Genomic DNA, 17,646 nt, shown 5'->3' with positions numbered 1-17,646 from the left:
CCTATCTATCTATCTATCGAATCGCCTACGTCTGGGGTGCCCTCACGATCACCCGCTTAGGGTCTTCGAAATACTTTGCAAGAAAAGCCAAATGTTCGTGAAACGCCAATGCTGGTTCCAGTGTCGACTATCCAATTTCTCGCATATATTTAGTGCCACTTCATAATGTTTCTCCCAATAAAAAATTACAACAGAGTCACCTTGCATAGCATATTGATTCCCAAGTTACGTGGGATCTGCGTTTTTTTTTTGTGTGTGTGTGTGGGGGGGGGGGGGCAGTAGCGAATGGCGAAATGTATGCCACGAAATGATCTTCATTTGGTATTGTAAAGCGCCAGTACAGTGAAAGCAATCGAGTCGTTCTTATAGAATAAAGCATTATGTAAAAAACACTTCGAAAATACAGGAAAATAATAGTTGGCCTCGCCCGGCTCGGCCTCCTGCAGGCTTGGCAGCGCTTGCGGAGAGCAAGGATTGAACGCAAATGCACCCACTCGCACAGCAGCGCACCATGCGGGCGCCGCCGGCAGTCATCAGCTGCGGACCATCTCCTAGCCCGCGCTTAGCACACTAGGCAGTATATTTCTAGACACTGTAGTAGCTCAGTGGTAGAATACTGGACTGGGGCCCAGTGGAACCAGGTTCGAGCCCCACTGTGTCTCTGGGGCTAGGTTTTCCAACAAGACACAAGCACTGGCATAGCTCAGTGGTTAAATACTAGGCTGGCACCCAGCAGACCCGGGTTTCGAGCCCCACTGTGTCTTTGGTGCTAGGTTTTTTCTAATTTCACACGATTCGGTTACGGACACCAGAGTGGTGGACAACTGCGCTTGACCTGGGTTTCGATCTCACAACAGCTCTCACTGTAGAAAGAAAATGTGGTGGAGGGGGGGGGGGGGAGGGGGGGTAATTTCTTGGTTGGCTACAAATGGGAACGCTTCGGCATGCGTGCGTATGAATATGGGGAGAAAAGATGGTGCGCATTCTTTATTGCAAGGCTTTTACTACCACTGTGGTGACCGAAGAGCAACTCCTTCTGAAAACAACCATCGGCGAAAAATTTCATAACCTCAGCTTCGCACGTGTTCTGCTAGCAAATGTATTCGCTATCATGAGAGAATTATTTTGGCCATCTTGAATAGAATTCACTGGTATAATGTAAGCTTCCCGTGGCAGCATTAGCCTACTCTCTAGTGTCTGGCGCTTGTTTTATACCAACCCAATAAAGCAACTCAAAGCATCTAAAAAAATCGTGCCATATCCATAAAATGAAGGATATGTGGGCGAAGCTCGAGAGGGAGAGATCATCGAAAAACCATAACTCTCCCCTGAAAAGTTAGCCCATTACATCATTATAAAGACTGAAGACTTCGCATATATTATACAAATCAACATAAATGTTGCTTTTGTTTGTTTGTTTGTTGTTTCATTTCTTCGTTCTTTTCATTTCTTCCTTGTCATGGCGGCTGGATTGCGAGATCCCTTGAATATTGTGACTTTATGGGGCGTCAAATGAATCGAAAAGAGGCAGCAGTGGGAAGCTTGAAAACACAAAGTCTGTGCACATCCCATGATTTTGGTAGGTTGCATATGGATACATCTGAGTGCGTATTTGGAAAGCATGTGCTGCACGATGCAATCATTGGCAATAAGGACCATTCATCCGTGCGTCCGTTCGTCCATGCGTGCGTCTGTCTCTCTGTCTATGCATCCGTCCGTCCCTCCATCTGTCTGTCACTAACACTAGCGCCACCTGCTGAGTGAGTTATACAACAACGAACTGGTCACAAAAGACATGCATGGAAAAACCCACGGCTTTAGGAGCTTCGGCCCTAAAATGGCTAATTCCTTGCATATGTTGCGAGAATTGATTTTACATTACATGCAATAGTCCACAAATGGCCTTTGCGGCTTTTCGCTTTGAGGCAAGCGTTACCCGGCGAATCGATATGTGTCTAAATTACATTGCGTCATATAATATATATATATATATATATATATATATATATATATATATATATATATATATATATATAGAACATGGATGGGTGGATGGAAGGATATGGCTGTACCCTTTAGATAGGGCAGTGGCTAGTGCCACCAAGCCGTAATACTTAATGAACAACAAACTAGATTTTTTTTTCTTTTAAATAATGAGGTTGAGGATTCGTACATTGCAGTGAAGGGTTTAATTTTCACTCGTGTCTTGACTTTAGCCACCAATCACATAACCTCCTTCTAGTTAATTCTACCCGCTTAAAGACTATTTTGCCCTCCCTGTCCCTAAACCCCAGTGCTATGAAAAACTGCGCCATCCTCCTGAACTATAGGGTGAAGCCCTTTACAGAACATTATCAAGTGTTCGGCAGTTTCCTCCTCCTCTCCACATGCACTGCATACCGCGTCTACCCCTTCGTACTTGGCCCGATATGTATTGGTTCGCAATACTCCCATCCTGACCTCAAACAGTAGAGAACGACCACGAGTATTATCATAGATCTTTTCCTCGGCAATTTCCTGCTTAAAAGTTCGATAGATCTCTAGTGCGGGCTTCTTAATCATGCCGATTCTCCACATATCGATCTCAGCTTCCTTCACCTTCTTCCTAACCGATAATTCTTTTTGGTTTTTCCCCCTGCTGTTTTCTAAGCATTTACAAGTCAATTTTCTGGTTCGCTTCTTCCATTTTGTATCAACATTCTTCATGTACAAGTAGCCGAAAACCTTGCTAGCCCAACGCTCCTCCTTCATTTCTCTCAATCGCTTCTGAAATTTTATCTTGCTGCTAGCTTCCCTGCCCTCAAATGATGTCCATCCCGTATCACCTTGTACTCCCTGATTTGGTGTATTCCCGTGAGCTCCTAAAGCAAGCCTACCTATTCCATGTTGCTTATTTTTCTAATCTTGTTTGAACTTCTGATCTCATGCACAAGACCGCATTGCCGAACGTCAGCCCACGAAACATGACCCCTTTCCATATTCCTCTCACAACATCATACCTATTGTAATTCCATAGTGCCCTATTTTTCATCACTGCTGCATTCCTGTTACCTTTAGTCGTCATGTATATTTCGTGTTATCTCAGGTACTCGGTCCCATTGCTTATCCATACGCCCAGATATTTGTATTTATCTGTTATCTCTAGCGTGACCTCTTGTATCCTAAGCTCACTACCTTCGTTGTCATTGAAAATCATGACTGCTGATTTTTCTTTACTGAATCTAAAATCTAACCTATCTCCCTCATTACCGCAGATGTCCATCAATCTCTGCAAATCTTCCTTGTTGTTGGCCATTAGCACTATATCATCTGCGTACATTAATGCTGGTAGTGCCTGATCAATAAGTTTTCCTTCTTTGACTAAAGAGAGGTTGAAGCCCAGCCCACTTCCTTCTAATTTTGCCTCTAATGCTTGTAGGTACATCATGAATAATAAGGGTGACAGGGGGACACCCCTGCCTAAGCCCCCGTTTTACCTCTGCAGGCTTGGATACCTGTTTTTTCCACTTTATAACTACCTTGTTACCTTTATAGATACCCTTTAAAAGATTAGTGACTACATGTTCCACGCCTAGTGTGTTCAGTATTCCCCACAATTCCTCTTGAACCACGTTATCGTACGCTCCCTTGATATTGTCACGGGGTCGTGACGTGGCCGAAGACAGGACACTTCTTGTTGGGATTTAACTGTTTATTTGGGCGAACCTGTGCCCGGTAAACAGAGAGTCCAATTACAGCAGCAGTCTCGCACAGATAGCAGTCTCAGACTGATAGCGGGGAACGGAGCGTCGGCCTTAGATCAACAACTGACAAGCGGCGAAGCGCGTCGGCATTTATACTCCCGCCGTCGAATGTTCTAGCGCTATCGCTGGCGGTGGCGTACGTTCCAGAACAATCTGTACCATTCGCACAGTGGGCGTTATCTTATCAAAATGATCTACTACAGTCCGGAACCCTCTCGAAAACTGCAGGCGCGGTTTGCGCTGAGAATCGTGTGGTGTTTTGGGACGATAACAAAAACTTGGGAAATGGAACGTGGCATTGCCCCCCTCTGAAAAAAGCATCGTCTCGATGTTTCAACTAAAGATGAAGGTACAATAATAATGCAAGAAAGTACAATGAATAAATTACGATACAACAATAATACAAAAAACACTGTTTCAGTTTGTTAACGCGCATGAAACGGCTTGAGGCGTGCGACATGGACGACTTCAGGTCGCGATCGGCGTCGTTGAGAGTTCGTGATGCCGTCGGAGACAACCTCGTAATCAAGTGGGCCGAGACGTCGAACCACTCTGTACGGTCCGAAATACCGTCGCAGAAGCTTTTCACTTAGTCCACGTCGGCGTATCGGCGTCCACACCCAAACACGTTCACCGGGCTGGTATTCCACGAAGCGTCGTCGAAGGTTGTAACGGTGGCTGTCGGTCGTCTGTTGATTCTTGATACGGAGCCGCGCAAGTTGTCGGGCTTCTTCGGCGCGATGAAGGTACTCGCTCACATTGAGGTTTTCTTCGTCGGTGACGTTGGGTAACATGGCATCGAGAGTCGTTGCCGGGCTCCTTCCGTAGACCAATTTGTATGGAGATATCTGCGTCGTCTCCTGCACCGCCGTGTTGTATGCGAAGGTCACATACGGAAGAATGGCATCCCACGTCTTGTGTTCGACATCGACGTACATTGACAGCATGTCGGCGATCGTCTTGTTAAGCCGCTCGGTGAGGCCGTTGGTCTGTGGGTGGTACGCTGTCGTCCGGCGGTGGTTTGTTTGGCTGTATGCCAAGATCGCTTGAGTTAAGTCGGCAGTGAATGCCGTTCCTCTGTCGGTGATAAGGACCTCCGGGGCGCCGTGACGTAGGACGATATTTTCGATGAAGAACTTAGCTACCTCGGATGCACTGCCTTTTGGCAGGGCTTTTGTCTCGGCGTAGCGGGTGAGGTAGTCGGTAGCTACCACGATCCACTTGTTTCCGAAAGCCGACGTCGGGAACGGCCCCAGTAGGTCCATACCAATCTGCTGGAAAGGTCGGCAAGGTGGATCAATTGGCTGCAGAGGTCCCGCTGGCCTTGTCGGCGGTGTCTTGCGTCGCTGACAGTCCCGGCATGTCCTCACATAACGAGTGACGTCGGTGGTAAGACGCGGCCAGTAGTACCTTTCTTGTATCCTCGCGAGCGTGCGAGAAATACCGAGGTGCCCTGCCGTCGGATCGTCGTGCAGGGCCTGCAGGAGTTCTGGTCGCAGGGCTGAAGGCACCACAAGGAGATACTTAGCCCGACGCGGTGAAAAGTTTTTCTTTTGTAGAAGACCGTTTCGTAGAAAAAACGACGCAAGTGCGCGCTTGAATACCTTCGGGACTTCGGCGGTCCTGCCTTCGAGGTATTCTATTAGGGCCTTAAGTTCCGGGTCGGCCCGCTGTCTTTCAGCGAAGTCGTCGGTAGTTATCGTTCCCAAGAAGTAGTCGTCATCCGGGTCGTCGGGTAGCGGTTGGTCGACAGGCGCACGAGAGAGACAGTCGGCGTCGGAGTGTTTTTTGCCGGACTTGTTAATGACAGTAATGTCATATTCTTGAAGTCTCAGGCTCCATCGTGCGAGGCGACCTGAAGGGTCCTTCAAAGTGGCTAGCCAACACAAGGCGTGGTGGTCGCTCACAACTTTGAAGGGCCTGCCGTAGAGGTATGGGCGAAATTTCGACGTAGCCCAGATGATGGCGAGGCACTCCTTTTCTGTTGTGGAATAATTTGCTTCTGCTTTGGATAGCGATCGGCTGGCGTAACTAATAACCCTTTCAAGTCCGTCAGCCCTCTGCACAAGAACGGCGCCAAGACCTACGCTGCTTGCGTCAGTATGTATTTCTGTCTCGGCGAATTCGTCGAAATGGGCAAGTAACGGAGGCGCCTGGAGGCGATGTTTAAGCTCCTGGAAAGCGTGTTCCTGTGGCGTTTCCCACTTGAACTCCACGTCGGCCTTGGTAAGGTTAGTGAGAGGATCGGCGATGCGGGCGAAGTTTTTCACGAACCGCCTATAATAGGCGCACAGGCCCAGAAATCGGCGCACGGCTTTCTTGTCAGTGGGCGGCGGGAATTCGGCGATGGCGGCTGTTTTCCGTGGATCAGGACGAACTCCAGACTTGCTGATAACGTGCCCCAGAAACAAGAGCTCTTCATACGCAAATCTGCACTTTTCTGGCTTCAGTGTGAGTCCGGAAGTCTTGATGGCTTGAAGTACAGCTTCAAGGCGCCGAAGATGCTCGTCGAAACTCGAGGAAAACACGACGACGTCGTCCAAGTACACAAGGCAAGTCTGCCACTTCAATCCTGCCAGTACTGTATCCATAACGCGTTGAAAAGTTGCAGGCGCTGAGCAGAGGCCGAAGGGCATCACCTTAAACTCGAAGAGGCCGTCCGGTGTTATAAACGCCGTCTTCTCTCGGTCTCTTTCGTCGACTTCGATTTGCCAATAGCCAGTCTTCAGGTCCATTGACGAAAAGTACTTGGTGTTATGGAGCCGATCAAGTGCGTCGTCTATTCGTGGGAGAGGATACACGTCCTTTCTTGTGATTTTGTTCAGGCGGCGATAATCTACGCAGAAACGTAGGGTCCCATCCTTTTTCTTCACTAACACCACGGAGGATGCCCATGGGCTCTTGGACGGCTGGATAATGTCATCCCGCAGCATTTCATCAACTTGTCTCTTGATGGCCTCACGTTCTCGCGTGAGGCCATCATTCTGGGACTTCAGCCATAGCCCAACCATGCAAGCGACCAGGACAGACGCCTGATCCATCCCACACGCCGTCGAAACGACCAGACCAACGAGCAGGCAGACATAACTGTGGCGACACCATTGCACCTACAAACGACGACGACGCATCCACGATAGTGGGACACGACGAGAAGGTAGACAATTGGTCGGACAAGAAGGACGACAACTTCAAGATGGTAACCCACCGTAACCAAGATGGTAACCCACTGTACGCCAGCGTTCTGCGCCGCACAGCACTCGGTGTCTCGGTTCCTCGTATCGACGTGCATGTTCGTCGCAAAGTCGGCAGGCAGTCATCGAGGTCAACCCTACTGCCGCCTGCGCTTCGTGTTGAAACGGAGTATTCGCTGTGTTCGCTTCGTGCACTGAAGAGGTTGCTAGGGAAGCTGGCACGACGACATTGTTTTCTTTGGAGGAGCTGGTCGTTGGTCTGTGCTATCAAACCATTTCAGCAGTTAGCATAGACCAAGGTTTTTTTAAACATATGTAATTTCATGCAAACAGGTACATCTTTTGATATCCTTTTAGTTTGTTTCGTCGTGTTCATTTTACTCGGGAGGAGGCGTTGCATATGGTTGACTTTTCGATTAAGGCCTTTAATGAAAACCCGGCTGAGGAACTTTTCAAATTGTGTCTTCGCATCGAGCAGCAAAAACAGCGTAACAAGAAATGCGAGAGCTGGAGATGAGTCTTTAAAGATCCCAAGTCTGCATGAGGCGAAGTCTGCATGTTTGTGTTGGGAAGTTGTCCATTCGTTTCAAAGGAGATTGTGTCTTTCCAACACCAACAAAAGTTGTAAAGAAACAAGGACCTTCTTCCTTGCGGCAACAAGTTGTTAGGATCTGGAACGCCTCGAAACTCGTCCAAATCCCTAGGAAGAGCCAGCGTCATTTGCGTGAGTGCTCCGTTGAGTGGTTGCCACTTTCGCGCGAGTGTGCTGTGCCGTGCTGTGCTGTTGTGAAGTGCCCGCTACTTCAACAGTGCCAACTCATGAGCTTTCCGGGCTGCCAGCTTCTCCTGCCGAGTTGTTGCCCATATCGCAGCCTTCTGCTGAGCCAGCTGTTATGGCGTCAGTGCCACAATCTACTAGCATGCATTGAATTCCATCCGGTGATTAGTAGTCGCAGCCTGTGCCGGCGTAGACTACTGCCACGCAACCAACCGGGCAACTGCAGCGAGATCGGCGACCTCCTGCTGTCACAGAACGAGCGCTCAAAAAGGGCGCGCCGCCCAATTCTCGCGACGAAATGCCGGAGTGGCGCCGCGAGGACAACGATAATGAAAAAAAAGAGAGAAAACAAACATCTAAGGACTCCCCGGGCGCGCAACCCTCCCCTCTCGGAAGCGTAGGCTCGCCGATGAACCTCCTCACCCCACCACGGCGGCCGAGCAAGCACTCGAATTTTCTAGATGGAAAGGGGCGTGGTTTATGCCGGGTTGAGTAATCCGTCCCGGACGGCCTTCGAACCGTCTCGCCCTCTCCCCAGCCTTCGCCGTGTATGCGCCGACGAAATGACGAGAACTTTCTGGAATCTCGCGCGGAAGGTATTTAATCGAGCAGCCGAGATGAGAGATCAGGAGAAGACGGAAGTTAGCGCCAGAGCGCGTAGGGTATACCGCCATGTAGTCGGCGAAAGTTTTGTCCGCAGAGACAAAGCAGGAGAAGAAGATGATTTCCACCTGAGGGGTGACGACTCGAGCTACAGGCAAGAGTGTGTGTTTACTGCTATCGAGCGAAGACGCGTGGCAACAGCTGCGTGTGTGAAGCCGACGTGTTTCCGGCGAAGAAGTTTGAAGCTTGGAGAGTGGCCTATTGAAGACGTGAGGTTTCCTGGAAGAGAAACTTCGGCGAGGTTTCCTGGAAGAGAAACTTTGGGGGCTGCGGAACGACAACAACGCTGGACTTTGAGTGATTCTCGGAAGAATATCATCCAGGCTTTTGTTCCAAGAACTTTGGACTGAATAGGTTTTCTATTTCTTTAGTCTTTAAGTGTCTTGGTCGTTCAATGCATGCGACTGCATTGTAGTGCGTATCGTTGTCTGTGTCCGTTGTTTCGAGTGTGGCTGATTGTACTGTGTAGTACGTTGTTTGATTGGTGACATATTGCACTCAACTATTGTGGAGTGTGCATACTTGTGTATTGTTTTCGATCTTCCATTATTGAGAATATAATTTTGTTTGTTTATCAACTCTCGGCTCTGACTTGTTCTTTGGGCCACAGCTGGCATCCGCTGGCGCGACAAGTAGGACCACTTCTAAATTGTCCACGCTTTCGTGGTGCGGTTCGGGGGGCCGATACCTCGGCCCTTGGAATTAGCCCGGCGATCGCCTCCCTAATTAACGGGACCTTTGTGGCAATAAATCTGGCGTCCGCGACAGGACCCTTTTGGTGCACAGTGCGTCCAAAGTAGTGAGAAAGAGCCTCGAGTGTTGATAGTGCTATCGGAACGATTTTGTGTGTTGCTCAGTGTTCTCGTTAACGAGTGCAGTGGAGTGTTCCGATAGACTGATTTAGGCAGATACTTTTTGCACGCGGCAAGACTTTATTTGCGAGACACCATGGATCTCGAAAAGTTAATAGCTCTTGGTGAGAAGATGGGTCTTTCTGGCACCGAACTACGGAAGTGGGTAAGCCAGAAGGAGAAAGAGGTGGTGGAAAGAGAGAGGTTGGCAGTTGAGAGAGCCAAGGAAGAAAAAGCAGCTGAGTTGGAAAGAGAAAGGTTGGCAGCTGAGAGAGCCAAGGAGGAAAAAGCAGTTGAGTTGGAACGAGAGAGGTTGGCAGCTGAAAGGGCGAGAGAAGAATGAGAAGCAAAGGAGCGACAGCTGAAGGAAGAAAGAGTGGCAAAGGAGCGACAGCTGAAAGAAGAGAGGAAAGGGAACGGCAGCGGCAGCACGAGATGGAACTCGAGCGTCTCCGTTTGCAACAGCGAAGTGAAAGTATTGTCCAAGCTAGAGTTGAAAGCAGCGAACGGGGAGATCACAGCTTCCGCTTGAACCCAAGCAAGCTGCTCGTAGCGTTTGATGAAAGGAAGGAGAACCTTGATGCGTACCTTCACCGATTTGAGGCGATTGCCAGGAGCCAGAATTGGCCGGAACATCAATGGGCAACTGCTTTGAGTATTTGCTTGAGTGGTGAGGCGCTCAGTGTGTATGGTAGGCTGACGCCGACCGATGCAGCCAACTATGCAAGGGTGAAAACTGCTTTGCTGAAGCGATTTAGATTTACTGTGGAAAGATTCCGGGACAGATTTCGGACAGGAAAGCCAGCTGATGGTGAGACGGCTACGCAGTATGTTGCCCGACTTTGCCATTATTTCGACAGATGGATTGAACTTTCAGGGACAGCGCAGGAGTACGATGAGCTTAGAGAGCTCCTAATTAGAGAACAATTTCTTACTAGTTGTCACCCAAACCTGTCGCTGTACTTGAAAGAGAGGAAGGCTGACTCCCTTGAAGGCATGCTTGAATTGGCTGATCAATTCTTGGAAGCGCAAGGTGGTACTAATTTGGCCAAGGTCAAGAAGGATTGTCCCGATGATTCGAAAAAATTGGCTCCCGAAGAAAAGAAGCGTGCACCAGAGAGCATTCCGCGATGTTTTCTGTGTAACCGAGTGGGTCATCGCGCGAAAAACTGTCGAACGATCTTTATGAGCCCTACGGTAGTAAATTGTTTTAAGTGTGGTCAGACTGGGCACAAAGCAGACGCATGTCGAAACGGAGCGAGTCAAACTCACCAGGTATTCTGTGTGCAAGCGGCACCGAAATCCGGTAATAATGCCGTCCAGATGGATTCGTAGAGTTGAAAAATGGGGAGAAAATTCCTATATTGGGTGCTGTAATGGCAAAACAGCCAACCGGTGTTACGAAGGGAATGCCAACGCTGCCTGGAAAAGTTGCAGGCAAAAAGGTTACAGTGTTAAGAGACACCGGTAGCTCCACAGTTATCGTGCGGAAAAATTTGGTACGGGAAAGTGAGTTAACAGGCAAAACGAAACCGGTTTGCCTAATTCACCGTACGGTTCGGATGCTTCCCGAAGCAGAAATTGAGGTGTAAACCCCATACTTCAGCGGAAAGGTTACTGCTTTATGCATGACGACCCCCCTGTACGACCTTGTCATCGGAAACATCGACGGGGCGTGAGGACCGAATGATCCGGAATGTTTAGGAGAAGACCCTGAGATAGAGCCCTCGCCAACCCAGCGGCCGCGAGATACGGTGGAGGAGCATCCCGTGACGGATCTCACTCGAGCCCAAGGTGAAGCCGTGGTGCAAGGTACCATGAATGATAAGATGATCGTGTTGAATGAGTTCACGTGCTGGGCAGCTGGACGTACGTCGGCACGACCTCAACCGACCGGCAGTGTAAAGGTGACGGAGTCGGCCAGCCAGGCCAAATGTAGAGACATGAACAAGCTGGTAAATAAACAGACAGGACCCGTCGAATGTTATGACCCGTTAACGGTGTCGGAAGTGACAACGATGGCTGAGACGCCACCTCAGATACCGTCGTTGGAAAGGGCTTGTCGAAAAAGAACGAGGAAAAACAAGAAGAGGTCGAGCGAGCACCGCAAAAAAGGGCGCAAGCGCAGCTCGAAGTACTCAGGATAGGTGCTGAGGTCAAATTAGAATGCGTTTGTCTGTGTTGAGCCTCAATGTGTTGTGTTTTGTTATCCTGTGTCACAACTGTATGTCGAGTGAGTCAAAATTTTTGTTACAGTGATGTGATGTATAGCATTGTACAATGGTTGTAATGAAAGAACTTTGTACATTTGTATTGTCTGGAATATGTGATGGAGCAATGTATTCATGCACCTGTGGCTATACTCTATGTGTTGTGAGATTGAATTGCAATGTACAGTTGTATTGAGTGATATATTGTGAATGTGACGTGCCATGAGCGACGGACTATGTTACAGTCTTTCGGAGTGTGTGGTGACTGTTCGCGCTCGTTTGTGTGGTTTTGAATATTATGAGATAATATTCTTAAAGTGGGGAGCAGTGTCACAGAACGAGCGCTCAAAAAAGGCGTGCCGCCAAATTCTCGCGACGAAACGCCGGATTGGCGCCGCGAGGACAACGATAAAGAAAAAAGAGAGAGAAAACAAACATCTAAAGACTCCCCGGGCGCGCGACCCTCCCCTCTCGGAAGCGTAGGCTCGCCGACGAACCTCCTCACCCCATCACGGCGGCCGAGCAAGCACTCGAATTTTCTAGATGGAAAGGGGCGTGGTTTATGCCGGGTTGAGTCATCCGTCGCGGACGGCATTCGAACCGTCTCGCCCTCTCCCCAGCCTTCGCTGCGTATCACGCCGACGAAATGACGAGAACTTTCTGGAATCTCGCGCGGAAGGTATTTAATCGAGCAGCCGAGATGAGAGGTCAGGAGAAGACGGAAGTTAGCGCCAGAGCGCGTAGGGTATACCGCCGTGTAGTCGGCAAAGGTTTTGTTCGCAGAGACAAAGCAGGAGAAGAAGATGATTTCCACCTGAGGGGTGAAGACTCGAGCTACAGGCAATAGTGTGTGTTTACTGCTATCGAGCGAAGACGCGTGGCAACAGCTGCGTGTGTGAAGCCGACGTGTTTCCGGCGAAGAAGTTTGAAGCTTGGAGAGTGGCCTATTGAAGACGTGAGGTTTCCTGGAAGAGAAACTTCGGCGAGGTTTCCTGGAAGAGAAACTTCGGGGGCTGCGGAACGACAACGCTGGACTTTGAGTGAGTGATTCTCGGAAGAGTATCATCCAGGCTTTTGTTCCAAGAACTTTGGACTGGATAGGTTTTCTATCTCTTTAGTCTTTAAGTGTCTTGGTTGTTCAATGCATGCGACTGCATTGTAGTGCGTATCGTTGTCTGTGTCCGTTGTTTCGAGTGTGGCTGATTGTACTGTGTAGTACGTTGTTTGATTGGTGACATATTGTACTCAACTATTGTGGAGTGTGCATACTTGTGTATTGTTTTCGATCTTCCATTATTGAGAATATAATTTTGTTTGTTTATCAACTCTCGGCTCTGACTTGTTCTTTGGGCCACAGCCGGCGTCCGCTGGCGCGCCAAATAGGACCACTTCTAAATTGTCCATGCTTTCGTGGTGCGGTTTTGGTGGCCGATACTTCGGCCCTTGGAATTAGCTCGGCGGTCGCCTCCCTAATTAACGGGACCTGTGTGGCACCTGCATGGTTTAAGGACTGAACATGCAAATAGTTTGTGTGTACATTATGTAAATATATTCTGTTAACTTCGTTCCTTTACCTACTAACACCACTAAAACCTTAAAATAAGAAAGGGAATATGTTGTGATGTCATTTAGTTTCAGTTTTGTCTGTTCATTTTGCCCGAGATCGGGCGTTGTGTATGCGTCTCTGTGCTGCACACACACACACACACACACACACACACACACACACACACACACACACACACATATATATATATATATATATATATATATATATATATATATATATATATATATATATATATATATATATATATATATATATATGTATTTATGTATGTAAGGGAAGGAGGTGTATACCTAAGGGCTCGTTTTTGGTGTTTTGATACAATATTAATGAGATCTAACAGACAATAATTCCAAGGAATGTATAGAAAAAGATATTAGAAGCAATATAATGTAAATAAGAAAGAAAAGTTGGTGAAAAAATAACTTGCGTTGAGTAGGAATGTGTGTGTGTGTGTGTGTGTGTGTGTGTGTGTGTGTGTGTGTGTGTGTGTGTGCATGTGTGTGTGTGTGTGTGTGTGTGTGTGTGTGTGTGTGTACACACCAAATGAAGTAACGAGAGATAGCCGCCGTGGTATCGCAGTGGTATAGCGTCGAATGCGTTATTCGAAGGTTGTAGGTTCGTTTCCTGCCCACGGCAAGTTTTTCCCCCACTTTCCTTTCTTCACATATACATTACAATTATTTTAATAACTTCCCCTATACCTTCCTTGGCAATATTGTCTGTTAGATCTCATAATGTTGTGTCAAAACATGGGAAAACAAGTCCTTAAGTATACACTCCTTTCCCTTATATAGTATCCATAACTCCATGTTTGTGTTCCTATTTACACATATATCGATTCACCGGGTAACGCTTGCCTCAAAGCGACAAAGGCCGCAAAGGCCATTCGTGGAACACTGCATGTAAAATCAATTCACGCAACATATCCATGGAATCAGCCATTTTAGGGGCGAAGCTCCACAATCCGTGAGTCTGTTCATGCATCTCTTTTGTGACCAGTTCGTAGTATGACTCGCTCAGCAGCTGGCACTATTGTTAGTGACAGACGGAGGGACGGATGGGACGACGCACGCATGGACGAACAGACACACGGACGGACGCACGATTGAATGAACCTTATTGCCAATGACTGCATCGTGCAGCACATGCTTTCCAAATACGCACTCAGACGTATCCATATGCAACCTACTACAATCCGAGGGGCGTGCATAGACTTAGTGTTTGCAAGCTTCCCACTGCAGCCTCTTTCGCTTCATTTGACGACCCATAAAGCCGTAATATTAATGGGATCTTGCGATTTGGCCGTCATGACAACAAAGAAACGAAACAACAAACGAACAAGAACAACCTAAACGTTGATTTGTATAATATACGCCAAGTTTTACGTCTTTATAATGATGTAATGGGATAACTTTCCAGGGGAGAGTTATGGTTTACCGATAATGTCCCCCCTCTCGAGCTTTGCTCACTTTTCATCATTCATTCCATGGATAGGGCGTGATTTTTTAGATGTTTTGAGATGCTTTACTTGTATAAAACCAGCGCCAGACAGCAAAGTGTAGACTAACAGGCTCCCAGCAACACACTGCAGCAGAAAAAAAGCGAGGTCAGAATTTTTCATTACTACCCCTTTAAAGTCCCACAAGGCGTTGAATAATATGGAATGGATGGAAGGAAGCCTTCGAAGTTTTATCTTCAACGTTGATCATATCGCTGATCGTTTTCGAGCGAACGTTCGAAAAGCTATTCAGACAGTTGCATAATTGCTCCACGCCTCAGGCATCGGACAGACACGCATGCTTTCAGAACAAGGGTAGCTCCATTCTATCGTCAATACGGAAGCTTAACCGGCGATGCAGGAAGTCGGTACAAGCAGGAAGAAGAGCTTCCCGAAATGTGCGTCAAACGCACCGCTTCTGTGATGTAAGGTGAAAGAAAAGTGCGCAGGAAAATACTGCACAACGCGAGATGACAGCTGTAGAGAAAAAAAAAGAAAGTGCGAAGAGAATGATTTCGGGCCTATAGGTCGCGCACAAGAATCGAACACCACATTGGCGTTATTGTGATGGTTGCTGATGTTCATATATGTCATGCCACAATAGGAATGGAAAAATAAAATGAAAATTACAGACGCGAATTTACAAATCATTTTGTTGTTATTCTTAATATTATCACCCTCCATATCATCATCACCACCACCACAATCATTACCACCTCAGTGAGAATGAACTTAGTGGTGCAATTTCAATAGGACAAAAAAAACATAGTGCCGATCACACAAATGCGCTAGTGCCAACCATTGAGTAACTTTTCCTTTCTGGTCCTTCATTTGTCTATCTATCCATCCACAGAACACCACTAGAGTGTGGTGAACAATAAGGATTTAAAGTTTCTGCAGGCCGACCGTATACGTAGAGCCAGTTGTGAACTGATATATCCCTCCTGCATGGCATTTGCGCAGATGGAATGAGCATAACCTTACCATAGAAATGCGCGAACGAGTAAAGAGAATCTTGAAATTATAAACAAATAATTTTAGTTATTCTACGGTTATTCGATTCGAGAATTAACTATTGGAGGTTGCAAAATATCTATTTTTTTTTCGAGAGGAGGAAGAGGAAATGAAGGACAAGGAGGACAACCTCCTTGGGCTACCTTGAGCGAGAGAGAAGGCTGAGGGGAGTAAAACATGACAGATGTAACCCAAAAGAGATAAAAAGTCACAGCTTTGCCTCAAAGGCGTAGCAATGAACGCGATAGCAACAAATTGGAAGGTCACGCGCAGAATAGCGAGCATATCGAAACGTGCCCTTGTTTCTCACGCACTAATGACGCATGAAACGAACTCAAAAGTACTGATAAACGCGAATAGGTATCTCAGTTGCTACTTCGCTGTGTCTCAAAAGCGCGATTTTTTCACAAACGGAGACTGTGCGATGATTGCAGTGACCTTTGTGCACCCGGTAGCTACAACAGAATCGTTGCGATGAAAGCCCAAAGCCAGCTATGATGATGATGAGTAGATTTTAGTGGCGCAAGGGCCACTTGATGGCCAAAGAGCGCCATTTCAATTGACTACAGATATGAACAATGATATGGTGCGTGGCTGTAAAGGGGCCTTAAAATTCCTCGCTCTAACGCGGGTTAAAACATGAATGTAATAAAATTATGACAGTGGCGTGACATATGTGTGGTGATAGCTGATGGCAAAATGTCATGATAATAAAACCATGATGAAGATATAGTCACCGCAGCCACGACCACACTATAGAGGTCGTGCTACGGGTGACCTCGAAATATCGGGTGAAAGCTTTGCACATCTTTTAAAAACGTAAAAAGTGTTTGCAGTTTAAAAAGCGGATGCCTACCGATGAGCATTCCAGGGTGTAGAGGGAGCTGCTGTCGGTAGGGCAGTAAAAAGTGCTTTTTTCTTAGAGCATCTAGCTCATTGCACTGGACGAGAATGTGGAGAACCGTAAGGGGGTCTCCACATCTCTCACAATATGGTGGATCACCGGAAGACAGAAGAAATGAGTGTGTGGAATGTGTGTGTCCTGTTCTAAGCCTTGTTATTATTACTTCTGTGTGTCGTGATTTTGATAGTGGCGGCCAATAACCTAGTTGCGGTTTAATAGCATGGAGTTTATTATCTGTGTGTTTATCCCACATCCTCTGCCAATACTCCCTGAGCTTTCGTTTTATAAAAGGTTTTAAGTCAAGTGCAGGGACTGGTGTTGATGCATTGGCAGTAGTGACATTGGCGCAGGCAGCCAGATTGTCGGCCAAAACGTTTCCTTGTATTTCACGGTGCCCTGGAACCCAGCAGACAACGACATGCTGTTTTGATGTGTAGAGTGTGCACAGAAGTGAGTAGAGTGACACCAGCACGGGGTTCTTGTGTTTTTTAGGAGTTTTCAGGGCTTTGACCACGCTTAGGGAATCTGTGTATATTACCGCCTTTTGTAATTTTATCTGTTTAATGTGTTTTACGACCGCCAGTATTGCGTAAGCTTCTCCTGTGAAAATGCTTGCATTAGGATGAAGAACGCCAGCCTCGGAAAAGGATTGGCCTACCGCTGCATATGACACAGAAGTGTTTGACTTTGACGCATCGGAAAAGAACTCAGGACATGTGTATTTATGTTGTAGTTCTAGGAAGTATGTATGTATGTGTGCAAGTGGTGCGTGCTTTGTGACATCAACAAAAGAGATATCACAGTCTATAAGCTGCCACTGCCACGGTGGCAGATATGTTGCAGGAGCCATCAAACTGGGTTCAAGAAGAGGCACACCTGTTTCTTCGGCCAGGCTCCTTACACGCAGCGCGTAGGGCTGCCTAAACGAAGGACGGTTCTCGAACAAGCCAGAACAAGACAAATCATTAATTATGAAATGGGAAGGGTGCTTCTTATCTGCCTTCACCTTCAAAAAGTACAAAAAGGACAGGGAACATCTTTGTAGGTGGAGCGACCATTCATTCGAATCCACGTACAGGCTCTCCACAGGGCTGGTGCGGAAAGCACCCGTAGAGAGGCGAATGCCTAGATGGTGGACAGGGTCGAGAATTTTCAAGGCTGATGGTGTTGCCGACTGATAAATTATAGCACCGTAATCTAGGCGTGTGCGTACGAGGCTTTTAT

Source organism: Rhipicephalus microplus, chromosome X (assembly GCF_043290135.1).
Source record: "Rhipicephalus microplus isolate Deutch F79 chromosome X, USDA_Rmic, whole genome shotgun sequence".
Taxonomy (NCBI): domain Eukaryota; kingdom Metazoa; phylum Arthropoda; class Arachnida; order Ixodida; family Ixodidae; genus Rhipicephalus; species Rhipicephalus microplus.
The sequence above is the reverse complement of the archived record's forward strand: the minus strand, read 5'-3'. Positions refer to the sequence as shown.